The sequence below is a fragment of the Diabrotica virgifera genome, chromosome 5 (genome assembly GCF_917563875.1).
Source record: "Diabrotica virgifera virgifera chromosome 5, PGI_DIABVI_V3a".
Classification (NCBI taxonomy): Eukaryota; Metazoa; Arthropoda; class Insecta; order Coleoptera; family Chrysomelidae; genus Diabrotica; species Diabrotica virgifera.
Window position 1 is genome coordinate 70,985,851 of NC_065447.1, and position 19,970 is coordinate 71,005,820.

At 31.4% G+C, this 19,970-nt stretch overlaps 1 protein-coding gene across 1 annotated transcript in view; it reads left to right on the forward strand.

Annotated features, from left to right (window-relative positions):
• Positions 1 to 19,970, forward strand: part of LOC114334111 (uncharacterized) — a 758,790-nt gene that overhangs the window by 390,994 nt on the left and 347,826 nt on the right. The window lies entirely within an intron of this gene.

Below are 19,970 nucleotides of genomic sequence, written 5' to 3' on the forward strand. Positions count from 1 at the left end.
TTTGGTGGTTGCTATACGGAATGGTTGTGTTGAGATCTTTCTATACCATACTCTTATGTTAGCAAGGCAGAATATTCTTCTTCGTTCTGGCCCCTTTTCCCTTCAATTTTACCTTGTAAACTACATTGGAGTAGCTCGTAAGTACGGCCCTTCACGATATTGACTAAATCTGCGGTTGTGTTCATGCTCCGTAGCTGTAGTACTTCTTCATTGGTGACTTTGTCTGTGCATGGTATCTTCAGGATCCTTCTATTCAACTATAGCTCAAAAGCCTGAAGTGTTAGAAACGGCACGGCCTACAAAGTTAGAATTAAGCGTAATGGAGTTTCTCAAAAAATTAATGTGTGTTTTAAAGCATTCATGTCAATACGTGGTGTAACTAAGGGCAAAATTGAACACTTACAACAACATTTAAAAGCTACAGGAACTTCTGGGCAAGACAAACGTGGTAAGCATGGTTCCTAGAATAGAAAGTTGCATCCAGAATCGCGTGAAGCAGTATATAACCACATAAAGTCTTTTAAAACTAGAATATCCTATTACAGTTTACACGAATCTAAGAAAAATATTTACTAGAGAGTTTGAACATTCCAAAAATGTTCAACTTGTTTAAAGAAAAACATCCGACCAATAAAGTTTCTTACGTTACATATCAGCAAATTTCGTTTGTCCTTTGGTTACCCAAGATCAGACACATGTTCAGCATATGATGAATTTCAGGCGAAATTAAAATCATTAAAGTATGACAAGGTTGCTGCAGAAATTCGCAAATTAATAATTCAAAATGAGTTACATCAACGTAAGACACAGACATTCTATAATTTTAAAAAGGCTGCTCTCAATAAGTCAAAAAAAATCAGGCGACCACTGCATTAAACTATCAAAAAAAAATAACGTATTTCCTTTTGTTATAATTTTTATTGCCATTATTATTGTCATAATTTTGTTTTCAGCCTTTCTATCAGTTGTTGCAACTAATGTTTGTAACGTAAAATATAACGTGATGTTTGGACCTTGTTTTTTTCAGTTTTTATTTATAGTTAGCTAATTTTTAATTTTTTTAACTCTGTTCTTTAAAAATTTGGTTGAAATGTGTTTGTGTATTAAATACAATGTACTTTAAGTTTACTAAATAAACATAAATATTATTTCTTCAGTGCAATGGTTTAAAGATATGTAGTCACAAACATTAAATTTCATATTTTCTCAAAACAACGATAACGTGACATCCCTTGTTTTTTCCCTTAACCCTTCAATTGTTATGGATTTTACCGGAAGAAACTTTTTTTGTTGAATGGAATTCTGTAATTAATTTAGGGTAACTCGTAATTACAGAAATTAAATCTGAAATCTAAAATTTTCTGACAGTTTTAGGTTTCTTACAATTTTATATTATCACCTGACTACAGAGGGGCTTGTACTTCACCTTCTAGTTCTATGCCCGTTATTGGCAGTTGGATATCATGTTTGCTACCATATTTTCTCTTGTGACTATCTTGACAGCAGTTCTGAATAATGATGTAGATTTCCAGCCATGATGTTCTTCTTTTACCAGTACCATAATTTCAGTGTTTTCTAGATAAGCTTATCCGCATCTTCAATAAGGCATTTCCTTTAATTCCTATTAAGGCAAAACATCGAAAACCTTGGGTTACGAAAGGTATCCGCATATCAGCCAAGAATATGCGTTCACTTCTATACATCAAGAAATTTACTGCCAATGTTTCTGTCACTGAATATATCACGAAGTACAAGACAACATATCTAAAACTTGTCAAATAAGCTAAAAGAGCCTATTATCAAAATCGTCTGGGATGCTCTAAAAGTGTTGCAAAAGAAACCTGGTCTATAATAAACGATCTTCGAAATAAAACTCACACAACTCAATCATTTTCCCTTCCAAATCCTGAGAGTCTAAACGATTACTTCGTTAATGTGAGTAAAAATATAACATCAACTATTTTGCCGCAAAAAGATCCCATTTCCTATCTCCCTAATTCAAGAAAGGTCTCGAATTCGTCGAATCTCACAGAAAATGTGTTGGAAATCCTCGTCTCACTAATTAATGATTCCTTCGAAAAAGGTAAATTTCCAGAGTGCCTAAAGACAGCCATTATTATTCCTCTTCATAAGGGTGGCGAAAAATCTAATACCTGTAACTGTAGACCTATTGCCTTACTACCGGTACTCTCCAAAATTATTGAGAGACTCATTAATACTCGACTTATGTCCTTTATCGTTGATAACAACATTTTATCTCAAAATCAATTTGGCTTTTTAACTAATAAATGTACCACTGATGCCATGTTTTCTGTACTACATGAGGTTTATCAAGCACTAAACAATAATCTTCATACTGCCACTGTTTTCTGTGAATATGCCAAAGCTTCTGATTGTGTAAATCACGACATCTTGATTAAAAAACTAAATTTCTACGGAATTAGAGGTATTTCTTTGAATTGGTTCCAATCCTACTTGAATAATAGGAAATAACTAGTTAGAGCAAATGATACTGACTCTAGTCTCAAAAACATTGTATGTGGAGTACCGTAGGGTTCAGTATTGGGTCCTCTTCTGTTCCTTACTGTTACTAACTAAGAGACTAATGAAAATTATTGCAGAAAAAGAACTTCTACCGATACACCAATTTGGATTTAGAGTCAAACATTCAACAATTTAACAGATCCATCGACTGGTAGAATTAATCCAAGACTCTTTTGAAAGTAAGCAATATTGCTCAACTGCATTCATCGATGTGAGTCAAGCTTTTGACAAGGTGTGGCATCAGGGAAAACTCTATAAACTTAAAAGGGACCTACACCAGAACATGTATGACATACTATACTCATACCTAAAAGAAAGATATTTCCAGGTAAAATATGAAGACGAGATAACCGGTCTAAATCTCATAAAGGCAGGCGTTCCTCAAGGTAGCGTTCTTGGGCCGATTTTGTATCTGCTATTTACCTCCGATTTTTCTACGGACAATAAAGTATATACAGCCACACTTGCAGACGATACCGCAATAACGGTGGTACATTCAGATCCCGTTGTTGCAGCAGACCAACTCCAAGAAAACCTAAATAAAGTCCAGAAATGGACTAATAAATGGAAGATAAAACTTAACGAATCCAAATCAAGCCACATAGTATTCAGTAAATGTCATAGCGATTCTCCTCAAATATCACTCAACAATGCTCCCCTTCCAACGGTAGGTACTGTAAAGTACTTAGGCCTACATATGGACAAGAGACTCACTTGGAAAACTCATATATGGAAAAAAAGAAAACATCTCGACACCATATATAGAAACTACTATTGGTTGCTCGGAAGAAAATCCCAGTTGTCGTTGAGAAATAAATTACTAGCATACAATGCCATACTCAAGCCAATTTGGACGTACGGAATACAGTTGTGGGGCATTGCTTCAAAATCCAATCTAGCAATCATAGACCGATTTTAAAACAAGGTGTTACGAGCAATCACTGATGCGCCGTGGTTTGTAAGCAACAAGGACATCCTACAAGATCTTCAAGTGCCAACTGTGAGTGAAGTGATAGTGTCACACAGTGATAAATATTTACAGCGACTAGAAAACCACCCAAATGTGTTAGCCCTAAATTTATTGAACAATAGTCAACAAATTAGACGCCTTAAGCAAAAATTTCCATTAGATTTACCATTCTTAACTTAAGAAACACTAATTGTAAACGTAATAATTGTAATAATCATGTAGAGTAAATACTTACTGAAATATTTCTCTTCGCGCCATTGTAAATTTCAAAAAATGTGTTTGTTTGTCTGTTTTTTTTTTGACTGATTGCACAGTAAACAAACAATAAAAAAAATACTGCCACTGTTTTCTGTGACTATACCAAAAATTTTGATTGTGTAAATCACGACATCTTGATTAAAAAACTAAATTTCTACGGAATACTTACGGTATTTCTTTGAATTGGTTCCAATCCTATTTGAATAATAGGAAACAACTAGTTAGAGCAAATGATACTGATTCTAGTCTCAAAAACATTGTATGTGGAGTACCGCAAGGTTCAGTATTGGGTCCACTTCTGTTCCTTATCTTTTTAAATGACATCACTTATTTAAAAATCGATGGGAAAATTTTTCTTTTTGCTGATGATACCAGTATCACTTGGAGCAACTCAACTATTGCATCTCTTCTTGAAACTATAACTTCGGATCTACTGACGATAAAGACCTGGTCTGACTCTAATTTACTGTCTTTTAATGTAGATAAAACAGTAGCATTATCCTATAAAGGAGCTCTTCAACCTTTGCCTCTTAATAAGAGCCAGATCAGTACCGTTGATTCTGTAAAATTTCTTGGCATTTTTTTAGACAGCAACCTCAAATTTAATGGTCCCTTCATATCGATTCGTTAAGTAAGAAACTCGCCTCAGCTTGCTATTCAATAAGATCTGTCTCAAGGGAACTCAATTTAACATCTTCTAAAATAACATATTTTTCGTTATTCGAGTCTCATCTTCGATATGGTCTTCCTTTTTGGAGTTCTAGTACAGCTGCTCAATTTGATGTTATTTTTAAATTGCAAAAAAGAGCAATAAGGTGTCTGTTTGGCCTCAGAAGATCTACACATTGCAGAAGTTACTTCAGGAATCACGGAATTTTAACACTTTCATCTTTATATATTCTAGAAACGGTTTGTTTAATTCGTAAACACCTTCATGCCTTTCCAGCAATGCCCAATCATCTTTACTCCACCAGAAATTCAATCTTTGATATTTATTTGCCGATCCCATGCACTGAGTTAGTAAAGAAATCTATATTATATTTCGCAAAAAAACTTTACAACCATCTGTCTTACAACTTAAATTTGCAACATCTTTCCTAAAATTCCGTAAACTGACAAAAGCCTATCTATCTAAAAGACCATATTATTCAATAGAAGAATTTCTTAATGAATAACTAAGAAAATTGAGTTTCATACACAGTAGCTTAAACTGTCAATTCCTAATGTTGTATTTTATTTGTTGTAAGTATGTTCAATTTTTAATTTGCAATGTATATAAATTTTGCAATTAATTGTTTTTGTCTTTGGTTTTACTGTATATTGACGATTAATCTAATTTTATTAAATTGTAATTGTTATTTGTTATTTGTTGTTGATATTATTTTTCTTTTGACTGTATGTAAGCTTTGTCCATAAAATTGTAAAAAATTTCAGTGACAATAAAGCATATTTCTATTCTATTCTACCACGTTTATCTTGGATCGTTCCAGGAATGATCAGAAGTAGAAGTTCATATTTTTCAGGGTGTCCCTTATTGTGACCCAAATATTCCAGCTTGCTTTTCTTTATAATAATATAATAAAAATAATCGACGTAAGATGCCTCAACTTATCAGATGTCGGTAGCGACGATAGCTTAGTATTATGTAAAATAGGAATCATTATGAAATATTTCACACCCAAGAGGGCAGCACCAACACAAACAAAAATCAAAGTCGAAGGACTACATACGGAGTCCACGGAATACTTATACAGGAAAAGAGTATCAGAGAAGATTGCTGAGAATGGAATATTAGAAAACGATAACATCGATGAAAGCTAGCCAAAACTCAAAGATAACATAATCAACGCTGCGACAGAATCACATGGAGAGAGAAAAGTAACGAATACTCACATATTAAATAAGAAAACCCCATGGCTTAGAAAGGAAGTTGATAAAACGTGAAGAAAAGAAGAAAACCTTTTTACAATACAGAACGAAACAAACACAATAGGCATACAACCACTGTAAACGAATGAGAACCGAAACGAATACTTTAGTAAGGCAAATAAAAAGAGAGCACTGGCAGAGTTTCTCAAAACAGATGGAACACGACTTTTACGGAACACAAAAAGAAGTATGGAGAATGATCAAAGGCAAAGAAAGGAGATGAACGAATTAATAAAAGCGAAATACATTTAGAAGGAAACATGGGCAGACTACTTCCGATCTCTATTTTCTAAAGGTGACGATAATAAACCACCAACACCTGAAGTTACAACAAACGACGGAATAAACATCGAGGAGAGAGAGGTAAAGGAAGCATTAAGAAAATTAAAAAATAGAAAATCTCCAGGAGAGGACAGAATATCAAACGCACTCCTAAAGTGCAAAGGACAAGATCCAACTAAATAACTATTAAAACTAATACAAACATAATAGAACAAAACAAAATACCACAAGAATGGTGATCAAGCATATTAATACCTCTCTTCAAAAAAGGAAACAAATCGGACCCGGAGAATTACAGAGGAATTAACTTATTAAACACAACATTAAAATTAATAACCAAAGTAATAACAAACAAATTGAATGAAATTATATTATAAGCAGAAGAACAACAAGGTTTTAGGTAGGGAAGGTTATGCATTGACGCTATATTTATAATGAGGCAAGTTCAAGAGAAATCGTTGAAATACAACAAATCGGCATATTTATGTTTCGTGGACCTTAAGAAAGCATTTGACAGGGTCACAAAAAAGGACGTTATCCATTTGTTACGCTCAAGAGACGTACCTTTAGGAATAATTGAAACGATCGAAAACATCTACCAGAACAATACAATAAAAGTAAAAGTGGACGATGAATTAACTGACCCAATTGAAGCCAGCAATGGGATAAGACAGGGGAATTACTTGAGTCCTGTATTGTTCAACCTAATCATGGACGAAATAATAAAAAAAGTAAGGACTAAAAAAGAATACCAAATGGGAGAAAAACAACTTAAAATAATCTGCTATGCGGACGATGCAATACTAATCTTCAAAGTGAAGATGATTTACAACGTATGCTGTACCAACTCAACATAATCGTCATAAAATATAACATGTTAATTTCCTCACAAAAGACAAAATGCATGGTTATAACAGCTGACCCAATAAGATGTAAATTGGAGCTGGAAGGTCAGATAAGAGAACAAATGATGGAGTTTAAATACCTAGGCATCACACAATAAAGGTACTTTACTCTTCAGCGAAATTCATATTTTTTGTCATACCTCGTATAAAATTGGCAAAATTTAATATCTTATAATTTTATCTTGGTTACTAGACTATGCAAAACTGTTTATAAAGAATAACTTTTTTTCGTAAAATTAATATTAACGGAGCTATCATAAATAAAAATGATGTTGGGTGTCCGTGATTTGAGGAAAATTTTCAAAAAAAAATTTTCAATTAGAAGAGTGCAAATGCAGATTATAACATAATTTTTAATTACAAACAACTTTTTTAAATGACAATTATCGATATTGTGAAAGATAAAGCCACTTTACTCTTGAGCGAAATTCATATTTTTTGACATACCTCGTATACCGTTGATAAAATGTGATATAGTCTGTTCGCTAAACTCAGACGCAACTTTCTAGATATTTTAGTCGGTAATTTTGCCAATTTTAGTAAAATTGGCAAAAAATAATTACTAAATAGTTAATAATCACTAACTAGTTAGTAATTTTGCCAGTTTTTGCAAAATTGGCAAAAAACATAAAAATTATCGACTAAAATATCTAGCCAGTTGCGTCTGAGTTTAGCGAACCGACTATAGATGATGATTACGTCTTAGGTTTTAGACTATGCAGAGCACTTTATAAAGAATAACTATTTTTCGTAAAATTGATATTAAAAAAGTTTCCCATATGGTTCCAAGTTACGCAGACACACTGTATATTATAAATATTTTAAGGCCATATTAAATTATCCAAATTCAGTGCGGAAAAGTAAGACTTTTCAAACTAAAACCTGTGCGGAAAAGTAGACTTTTTTGTACACTCGTAGAAAAAGTCATACACGGGTGACCTTCAAAATTTTCTAGGAAGGGAAATATCCGACTTTCGACAATCGATGTAGTTTGAGATACGGTGGTTAAGGTCCTGGAACGTTTCTACCAGCCGACAATGATCGGTTACTAAAATATCCCGGCCGGCGCGGCAGGTGTATTTTCCTTACCAAAATAATTTTTTACCTGCGTTTGGAAGGGTATGTCATAGTTAGAGACTGGAAAATATGCACTAAAAAATGTCTAAAATATGCATGCAATATGCATTTTAAAACAAGCTGAATATGCACAATTAACATGCAAATATGCATTTATATATGCACTTATTTTTATATGAATAATTTTATGGTTTACGTTAAATACATAAATAAATAAAAAATAATAAAAATAAATAAATAGGTTTGAATTTAAACCAAATTGTATTATTATTTCTTAATATATTTTTTTAACTTCAGGTTTTGTGACAAATAAAACGGCAAAATATTTTATTTTGACCACAAGATAAATAAGAGTACAATAAAATAAATGTACATATTTTTATTGTTACAATATTGATTCATATTTTCTAAACTAATATTATAAAAAGAGTACAATAAAACAAATTTACATATTTTTATTGTTACAATAAATAATCATATATTGATTCATATTTTCTAAACTAATATTATGTCTTCTATCTGTTAATATTTGTTTATAGGCAGAAAAAGATCTCTCAACGTCACAAGATGTAATTGGGGCATATTTAAACTTTGCTATTAGAGACGGATCCATATTAATATTTTCATCGAAGTTTCCAAAATTGATTATATTATTTATTGAACGCAATAAAGTGAAACCCTCATTTTTGTTTAAAACGTCATCAAGTTTATCTTTAATTTTTACTCCAATTTCCCCATTCAGATTTGTTATTTTCTGTTTAACCGAATCAACAATAGACATACTATTGTGAAGACATAAATTTTGAGCCTCTAATTTTGTAATTGAACTTTCAATGATATCGAAATTCGATTTTATATACAACAATTGATTTTTAATAGACTTTTCTTTAAAAATATTTTGACAGTTATCAATAGCGGTACAAGTCGGATCAAAACTTGAAATAACGCTTTTGATGTCGTCGTAGTGTTCAGATAAAAATATAGCACTTTTAAGCCAAGTTCCCCATCTGGTTAATACTGGTTCTGGTGGTAAAGGAATATCGGGAAGCATCTCCCTATATACCTGTACACGTAGTGGTGCTTTCAGAAATACTTTTTTTACATTATTTATTAAGGTGTTTACATTGGGAAATTCAATTCTAACTTTCTCTGCAACTCTGTTTAGGCCGTGCGCCAAACATGTACAGTGAATTAAATTAGGGAAAAAGATTTTAAGATTGGATGCAGCTTTCATCATATATGAGGCGGCATCACTAAGCATTAATAATATTTTTTCAAATGGTACTTGATCAGGTAAAAAAAAATTTGTTAGGGATTCGTTAACAAATCTAGCTATTGTAGCATAGTTTGTTTTTTCCAAACATTTTACACTAATTAAGTATGAGTTTTTAAAATCGCCAGAGTCGTTAAGAACTCCAACAATTAGATTCGCAATTTGTCGACCCTTTGTATCCGTTGTTTCGTCGACGGAAATCCAAATATATTCGGCTTTTAACTGATTTTTAATACTCGTCATCACATCTTTGTAACATGCACTGACATATTTTTTCCGAAGAGTTGAAGAACTTGGTATTTGAGCTGGTTTATCTTTAATCTTGCAATAAGTTTTTAAAAAGTTTTGACACGATTTATGTTCTAACTTGTGCAGAGGGATATTGCAGTTCAAAAAAAAATGGCATAAATCCTTTGCAAAGGTTTCTTGCCCAACTGACGTATTCTGAATCTGCAAACTGTTCTGTAGAATCTGCTGGCGAGGTTTATTATCATTTTTTGATAGCTTAGTTTGGTGAAGTGAAGTTTTTATGTGTTGAACTACTTGGAATTTCTTTTGACATGGAATCTGGAATATAATGATAATGATGTTTTAGATGTTTTCGTAAATAGATACCTACATTAAAATGATCAAACTTTTTAAACCTCCCCCAATTTTTTTTTATTTCTCAAAGTGAAATTGAAATCGTCAAACAATAAAGTACAGTCAGTGTACCGTAGTATACAGGGTGGGCCACTCTCAACACCTCGCTCTGTATAAGCCAAACCGTTGCGAACTTTAAAAAACAGTTTTTGAAGAAATGGGACGGTTTGTCATTTTAGAATAGACAGACACATAGATGTGCAAAGAAGTTTGATAAGTTTAAAAATCTATTGAAGTGGAGAACTTACCTTTTTATCACAAATGGTGCAAAACATACTTTCACTGTCGATAACTTTTAGATGATTGTTACTTCCAATCCAACTTCTGAGAAGACTTGATTTTTCCCTTGCTACTTTAGGCATTTTCACAATAATAATAAAATGATTTTTTTACACAGTATAGTCAATAACTTGCAATCACAAAAGTTGAATAATCGGCGATTGATTTAAGACTAACCATTCATAAAATAAAATAATCTATCCTACCCTTAAAATGCTTAAAATTTCGTTTTGGTTGGTTTTCCCAGAATAATTCATAGTTGGCCGACACCAGCAGAAAGTACAGGTAATATTTGTAATGTTATTCAAAATATAATCGGTATTTACTTAGGTAATTTGTAAATTCTGAGAAGTCTATAAATCTTAAATATCCGGATAATGATACCTGCAGCTATAAATAACGCCCATTATGTTTATGGGTACAACAACAAAGGAGCTTAACAGCAAAATATTTACTTTCACATTTTATTTTAATGGATGTTGATGTTACTAATATATACCTTATTTTTAAATGGGGTAGAGTAAATTCCCATCAAAATATGCATTTATATGCTCTTAAATCTCCAAATATGCAAGGCATATGCATTTATGAAAAACATGAGAAATATGCAGCATATATATGCATATGCATTTTGCATATAATCCAGTCTTTAGTCATAGTCCCACAGGTATTTTCCTCACCAAAACTGAAATGGTTCTTTCATGTAGATTTTACTAAACGTCATTCAGGGAATTATTTATCTACTATAAAATTACAGTAGGTACCTATAATAATAATTAGTTAATTGATTATAGTATTTTATTTTTAGTGGAATTTTGACAAAAATGGCATGTTTAATAGAAAGTAATTGCGGTAAACCTTTACTGGTATTTGAAAATTTTAATTTTTATAAAATGAAAGTTTTAAGAAGTGAAGAAGTGTCCTGGAGGAGTAATAAAACAACTTGTAGTGCGAAATTGTTTACTATTGGTGCAAATTTTACAATATCTCGAAGTAGCCTACACCATAATCATGAACCAGATCTTCAGAAGATATATCTAAAAATTGTTTCTAACTCTTGTAAACGTAAATCCGAAGAGAATCTAACTGAAAAACCAGCAAAAATTATACGCCAAGAGCTTGCAGGTAATTTGACTGAAACAATTACTACGATTGATGTCAGTTACATAAGAAAATATATTTATATATTTATCGACGAAAAATGATGCCTGGTCAACCTCCTTCCAATATTGATGAGGTTCAAGAATTTGTGAAGAGCTGTGCTCAAAAAACAACCAAGGGGGAAAATTTTCTCTTTATAAACTGTGTCAAAAGTAAGATAATTATATTTAGTTGTGAAACAAATATAAGACTTTTAGCCACATTGAATTTTATACAGAGAGGGTAAAAATTATGGAATAAATTCATTTTCTCTAAAATGGACGATTTTGGAAAAAAATTCCGAAACAGGCTGGTTTTTATTTTTAAATTAAAATTTTGTGGCATATATTTCATACTAGTCACGTTTGATAGCTCATTTGAAAGGTAAAATAATTATCTATTCAATAATATAAACATTAACACCATTATTTATACAGGGTGACCAAAAAAATAATTTTTGAATTGAATTAATGGACGCAGAAAAAAGAATGTAGGTATGTACTTTATTTATCTCAAAATGCATTGTACTGCTGTCAGAGTACAAATAAACATTTCTTTTCACTTAAATTAAATCTCAAACAACCTCTCACCTGCCTCTTGGCAATTCGAACATTTAATTTAAGCGAAAAGCAATGTTCATTTGCCAAATAAACATTTTTTTCTATTCTTTGGCAGCAATATAATGTATTTTGAATCAAATAAATTAAATACATTCTTCTTTTTGTGTCAATTAATTTAATCCAAGAATTATTTTTTTGACCACCCTGTACAAATAAATATGTTAGTGTTTATATTACTGAATAGAGAATTAAACACTCTTTCAAATGAGCTACAACAAGACCCCTATTCCCATTTAAAAAAAATTATCGACTACGTGATCACGTTCAGATTGATCACGTCACTAGTATGAAATATAGGCCAAAAAATTGTAATTTAAAAATAAAAATCGACCTATTTCGGCATTTTTCTCCAAAATCGTCCATTTTAGAGAAAATCAACTTATTTCATAATTTTGCCCCTCTCGTATGTATGGTACATTTCTTACTGTACCACATATTATTTGCAATTATTCACTAGTCTTGGGTTAAGTAATGGGCATTATTTATATGGGCATTATATCTTTATTAGATATACTGTTTACTGCCAAACAAAAAACAAAAACTTACAACAATTTTTTTATTTCAGAATTTTAAATCAGAAATTTTTAAAGCTCTCAAAATTGAGTTTGGGGGCGTTGAAGTATTAAGTAACGCAATTTTTGAAGATTTTTGACCCCGCCCTCCCCCCTATGTAACGCACCGTAATGGGGCGTTCACGTATTACGTAACGCAATTTTTGAAGATTTTTGATCGCCCCTTCCCCCAATCAATCCTAGTAAAATTTTTGTAGATTTTGAAAAGGCTATACATAATGCAATCATTCAAATGTGTCCGAACACTGAAATACATGGTTCTAGATTTCATCTACACCAAGCTTGGTATAGAAAAATTCAGTCTCTTGATTTAACATCAGAATATACAAAATGATTCTGAAGTAGGTAAGTGACTCAAACAGACTTTTGGCCTTACATATTATATATAAAACCACAAGAAGTATCAGATTGTTTTGTGTTTGAGTTAATGTCATGCAAACCAGAAAATGAAATTTTAGATAATATGTTTATTATTTAGTTGAAACTTATGTAGACGAAAATACCATATTCTCCCCATATCTGTGAGCAGAGGCAAACTCTTCTGTTATTCGTACTACGAATGCTTGCGAATCTTTTTTTTCAGTCGCATTTTAGTTCATCGCTTTATAATACGCATCCATCCATATATATCTTCTTAGAATAAATTGAAGAATTTCAGATATATACGTATGTTAAAATTTAAAGTTTGCATATTGCTAAACCTATCAAAGATAAAGAAGTTAAACTGAAATTGAAAAATAACTGTTATTATTTAGAAAAATAAATATTTAGAAAAATAACTGTTATTATGTAGAAAATTTATTAATATAAGTCTAATCAAATGAATTTTGTATGGATTTTGTAAAGTGTGTCTCTTAGTATAATAGTAAATATTAAATAATTATTTATACACTTTGCTTATTATCTATATTATAAACTATTATTATAATGTAAGGAATTTAATGTCTTTTATTCGGATTTTGGATGCTTTCATAATAATCATTCTTAAATTACATCTATATTTTTATTTTATTACCTGAGTGAGTTGGTGAGGAAAATACCTACCGGATTAATATGAACCCTTAAATTTGGTGAGGAACATACCTGTCGGATTATATGTTTTTACTGGTTGGTGAGGAATATACCTCCGCCCATCCCGGCTATAGGAATACTTTTGCTTGGCAAGTATGCTGTTCCAATAAGCAGGTTCAACTGTAGTATTACAAGAAAATGAAGAGGGTGACACATGCATGTAATATAATCTACTTATGGTACGAGATGCAAATGGAATACGTCATGTACTAATAACAAAATGGAAATAAAATCGTTCTTAACAGTTTCCTTGCTCTTCGTACATTTTAATAAGTCCAAATGTCATACAAATAAAACCTAAAACTTATTTTAATTACCATATTTGCTAATATTATTGATAAACATGGGAATTTACAGAAAAGCACCTAAAATAAAAATAACTATGAATAAAGAAACAAGGATTTGAAGGAAACAATGGCTATAAATCAGTTCTATACTAGAACAGAATCAAACAAAAATCCCGAGTTTAATTTGTATACATATATTTTTCGTGTATATCAAGCCCTGTAATAAATTTCGCGCTAGATATATGGGGTGCATATATTATAAAGAGTGGTATGCGACTCCAATAAAAAATTGTTAGTTGATAAATAAATTGCGAAGGACTAATGCTGAAGTACAAATGCACGCGGTTAAATGCTGGTAAACTCGCGGTTGCATTTGTTTCTATGTTAACTTGAACCGCGGCGGTTGTGCTTTTCAGGTAAACCGCGACGTAGACGTTGGCAAACCGCCCTTATGTGGACAAGCCCTTAAAACCTATCAAAATAGGTATAAATAAATATTGTTATTTATTATAAATATAAATATATAATATACAGGTTGTAACAAAAATACAGGTCATAAATTAAATCACATATTCTGGGACCAAAATAGTTCGAATGAACCTAACTTACCTTAGTACAAATATGCACATAAAAAAAGTTATAGCCCGTTGAAGTTACAAAATGAAAATCGATTTTTTCGAATATATCGAAAACTATTAGAGATTTTTTCTTGAAAATGGATATGTGGCATTCTTATGGCAGGATCATCTTAAATAAAAATTATAGTGAAATTTGTGCTCCCCATAAAAATTTTATGGGGGTTTTGTTCCCTTAAACCCCCCAAACTTTTCTGTACGTTCCAATTAAATTATTATTGTGGTACCATTAGTTAAATTCAATATTTCTAAATCTTTTTTGGCTCTTATTATTTTTTCGATAAGGCAGCTTTTATCGAGTTGCGGCTTCTTTTTTAATATGTTTACATAAAAATTTTATCGGGGTTTTGTTCCTTCCTTCAAACCCCCAAATGTTTGTGTACGCTCCAATTAAACTATTACTGCGATACCATTAGTTAAACAAAATGTTTTAAAAACTTTTTTGCCTCTTTGTATTTTTTCGAGAAGGCACCTTTTATCGAGATATCGCTTCTTTTTTAATACGGTTCAAAATATACCTAAAAATATAAATCATACATAAATTTTCATATTTTTACCAAGTCTCCATAATCGTACTTAACCATATACAAATAGGTGGTGGATTTTACAAATATTCAAAATATCTCGATAAAAACTGAATTTTCGAAAAAGTGCTAAGAGCCAAAAAAGTTTTAAAAATATTGTGTTTAAGTAATGGTTCTACAATAACAATTTAAATGGAACGTACACAAAAGTTTGGGGGGGTTTAAAGAACTAAAACCCCATAAAATTTTTATAGGGTGTCCAAATTTCACTATAATTTTTTCTTAAGATGCTACTGTCATAAAAATGCCATATGTCCATTTTCAATAAAAAATCTTTAATACGTTTCGATATATCGGAAAAAATCGATTTTCATTTTGTAACTTCAAAGGGTTGTAACTTTTTTTATATGCACATTTGTACTAAGGTAAGTTAGGTTCAATCAAACTATTTTTGGTCCCAGAATATCTGATTAAATTTATGACCTGTATTTTCGTTAGACTCTGTATAATAATGATCTAATATACAATACTAAAAACAATGAGAAGGCAGAGGCAAGAATAAAAACATAACTTATATAGATAAAACTAACTATAAGAGAAACTCTATTTAGTTAGTCAACAACTAAGATTTTTAACATCATTTCAAAAAAAATTAAGCTTTTTTTCTTTAGAAAGTAAAAGACACTAATATAAATAAATTAAAACCCTCGGATATTTTGCGGAATCACATTCGTGAGATAACCTAGAATAATCATCAAGATGTTACCTGTCTACATAAGAATGGCACGATTTGTTTAAAAAATGTTTTTAAATCACTTGCTAAAATAAACTTTCTGTATCTCCTCTATCTCTATCCCTCTTTCAGTTTCTGGATACTATAAGCACATCGTAATGTATTTATAGTAGTTGTTATTAATACTCAAACTCCACAGAGCCAATATCACTGATAATTGATGACGCTACATACATAATGTTCATATCAGAATACCAAAAGTGCTAATATTGCATTTTCTTTTCATCAATTCATAGAATCACAAACTGCACAAATAACTATCATCCAGTCTGTATCTTCAAAATTTAATTTTCTCCACCCCTATCTAATTAGGAGTCATAAATGAATAATGTGACTGTTCCCTCTAAAATAAATATAACGGCTGATAACTCTCAAATCTCGAAATTTACGATACTTCAGACACATGATGCGAAATGTATTGTAGACATCAACGAAGAAAAAACACACAATAAAAATCAATAAAATCCCTAAAAACAAGAAACACACAACTTATGGGAATTACAAAAGCCCAACAGCATCAAATAATCATAACAATACATATATAACAAATTAAAAAGTTGAAAAATATGTATAAATATCTGGATACAATAATTTTAATGAAAATAATGAGTACCCAGAAGAGATTCATGATCAGTGCTACAACTCATACCATACTCACACTACAAGTGCTAGCATACAACTAAACATCATAATATTAATATGATTCATATTCGATAGAGCATATGATGCGCCGGTGCGTTATGCGCACAACTGCAAAAAACAGCTTGACGCATCGGTGAGTCATCAGCACTGAACGTGTATAAGAATAGGACAGGCAATAAATGCTTTTAACAAACTGAAAAAAGTATTCTGTAGGATGGACATTACAATTTCTTTAAATATAAGACTTATGATCCGCTAAGAAGCCGGTTTATTGAGTTGACTCTGTGATTTAAGTTTCAGGACGTTGGTCTGCCTGTGGTTTATTTTTCATATCAGCTAATAGAGTTTTATGTTTCAACAATTTTCTCCTTTAATTTTGGAGCTTAATGTTTGGGGGGAATGTCCCCATTTTTTCTCTCCCCGTAGATCCGTCACTGGTTTAAAGCATTAAGATTTATTTTATGCAAAAGATTTTATAAAAAACTTTATGATAGGATATATTTATTTGTTATGTTATTTATATTATATCTACTGGAAACACTTTCTATAAGCTATATTGCCTTATAAGTTTGGGAAAACCTGAGTAAGAAGCTTACTACACAAAAGACATTTTCACTCTCAAACTGTGAGAGTACCTTAAATTGCAAGTTTCAAACTATCGTTTAAACGATATGACGTCAAAAGATGTCATTCGCTTTTTAAGTCACAGGCTGATGACGTCTTTTAATGCCATCGGCACGGCCAAATAATTTACTTTTAGTATATAGTCAGCCTCAAGTGAACGACATCTTTCGAGTTATCTGCAGCAAAAGGGTTAAAGCCCCTTAACTCATTTGCTACATAATGGTAAAAAGCAGCCACTTGGATTATCCGTCAAAGTAAGGGGGTCCTAATTTGGGTAGGGGAGAGCGGGTACAATTGTAACGAGGTACAAATGTAACATTGCTTCTACACATCTTGTTTCTGGCAGACTAAAGATGGCAACGCTGCATGTGAGAAAGTATTTAGTGGTGTAATGTTGACCGTAGTTTGGCGATGTTAAGTGAGGGATTACGTTTTTAGATGAAAATATTGGCTTTTACGCCTGCCGAGTAAAATTAATTAAATTTTGTATCATTTGGATAATCGCTCTAGTTTAGAGTTATTGTTTAGAAAGGGTGGCATAAGAATTGAGTCTTGTTATACATTTATCAATATATTTATTAAATTGAGATTAGATTTCGTGATCTGTTATAAAATTCTGACAAAACATTGGCATGTCGTTGTGGTACAATTGTAACACTAACAACGTGTACATTTGTAACGTGTATTTCCCATACCAGTATATACATACACATTACATAATGTATGTATCACTATGTATGTGTGTATATATAAATAAATATATGTATTAATAATATATATGTATATATTATATTAAAAATATGTGTGTCTGTTTTGGAAAACATTTTTGATTTATATGTTTGATTTTATTTCAAGTAGTAATAAGTAGGTCTTTATATAATATTTAATTCTTTATTGATTTACAAGACACCGGTTTATAAATATTTATTTTGGGAATAAGTTGGATAAAATTGGTAAAATGATTTTGACATTGTTACAAGTGTGCCCTTTATGTGTTACAATTGTCCCGTGAATGGGTACAGATGTAACACTTATTGTTGAGTTAAAATTATGCATTTTTCTAGTTACCTAATCCATAAAACTTACAAAATAAAATTGAAAATTCAAGTCAAATGTTCAACCTATAGTCCTCTATGTTCATATCCCACTTATATGTAACCCATTTTTAAATAAAAAATTACAAGTAAAAAATTGTTACAAGTGTACCCGACCTCCCCTACTCCCGATTAACTTAGATTCCCCAATTGAGATACATTTTGACTACCTTTGGATTTCCTGTAACAGAGTGATCCCGAGACTAACGAGGACTACCTTGAGACTACTTTGATATTACCCAGGGATTAAATTAAGATTAACTTCAGACTACCTGGATTAATATTATGTTTTGACCGTCAGTAAATGGAGCAAATACAAACTCAAATAAGAGACGAAACAAAAGATAAAAATGTAAGGACATACGAAAGGTCGACCAAAAATTCTTACCATTTACAGGGGCCTTAAAGACAAAAGTCGAACTTCAAGTACATTGTGCATAGCGCAAAATGAAATAAAATTGAAAGGGTGTGGCTTTTTATAGAGAAATGGTTACATAGATAAAAGCACTCTTAGCATTTTATGAGTAGTCAAAAACAGAAGAAACTTAAAGACTGATCTTTAACGCTACTTAATAAAGCCCAGTTTGAGAACTGGAACAATAAATGGAAATCCATAGGAGTAAACCTCCAGGAGCTAAAAAATACGATTGGACTATGACAACCATCCGAGCCGTCCAGAAGAGAGTAAACAATTATTTCCCGTTTATGACTTGGACCTACCCAGCTTTCACATCATCAGTGGCTAAAAAAGAACGCCCAATTACATAATTATCAGTGCGGTTCACCTCAGTAAAATCTGTTAGTGGAACAGTGCGAGAAGTTCAATCGTCACAAAATAAAATAACATTTACTATACAGAGAGGATCTAAATTATGGAATAAATTCATTTTCTCTAAAACGGACGACTTTGGAGAAAAATCCCGAAACAGGTCGATTTTTATTTTTAAATTACAATTGTTTGGCGTGTATTTTATACTAGTGACGTCATCCATCTGAGCGTGATGACGTAATCAATGATTTTTTTAAATAGGAATAGGGGTCGTGTGGTACCTCATTTGAAACGGTGTTTAATTCTCTATTCAGTAATATAAACGATATTGTCATTATTTATACAGGGTGACCAAAAAAAGAATTTTTGAATTAAATTAATTGACGCAAAAAGAAGAATGTATGTAATTTATTTAACTCAAAATACATTGTACGGCTGTCAGTAAAGAGAAAAAACTGTTTATTTCACAAATAAACATTTCTTTTCGCTTAAATTAAATCACAAACAGCCTCTCACCTACATCTTGGCAGTTTGAACATTTAATTTAAGCGAAAAGCAATGTTTATTTGCCAAATAAACACTTTTTTTTCTATTTTCTGACGGCGATAGAATGTATTTTGAGTTAAATAAATTGCATACATTTTGTACATTTGTACAATTTGAAAATAAAAATCGACCTGTTTCGGGATTTTTTTCCAAAGTCGTCCATTTTAGAGAAAATGAATTTATTCCATAATTCAGATCCCTTCTGTATAATTATCGTCGTATTGTGGATTACAAAAATAAGTTTTTGTTACGATATACATATTGTTTGTGATATTATTTATAATATACTGTTAAACAATTTATATAAGCTATATTCCCTTATAGCGTTAAGAAAATCTAAATAAGAAGCTTATATTACACAAAGATATTTTCACTCCCAAATCGTGAGAGTCCCTTAAATTGCAAGTTTCAAACTATCGTTTAAATCCCTAACTCCGTAAGTTTCTTCAAACAGAACACTCGACTATAAAGTCCACAAAAGCTCAAAAGCATCG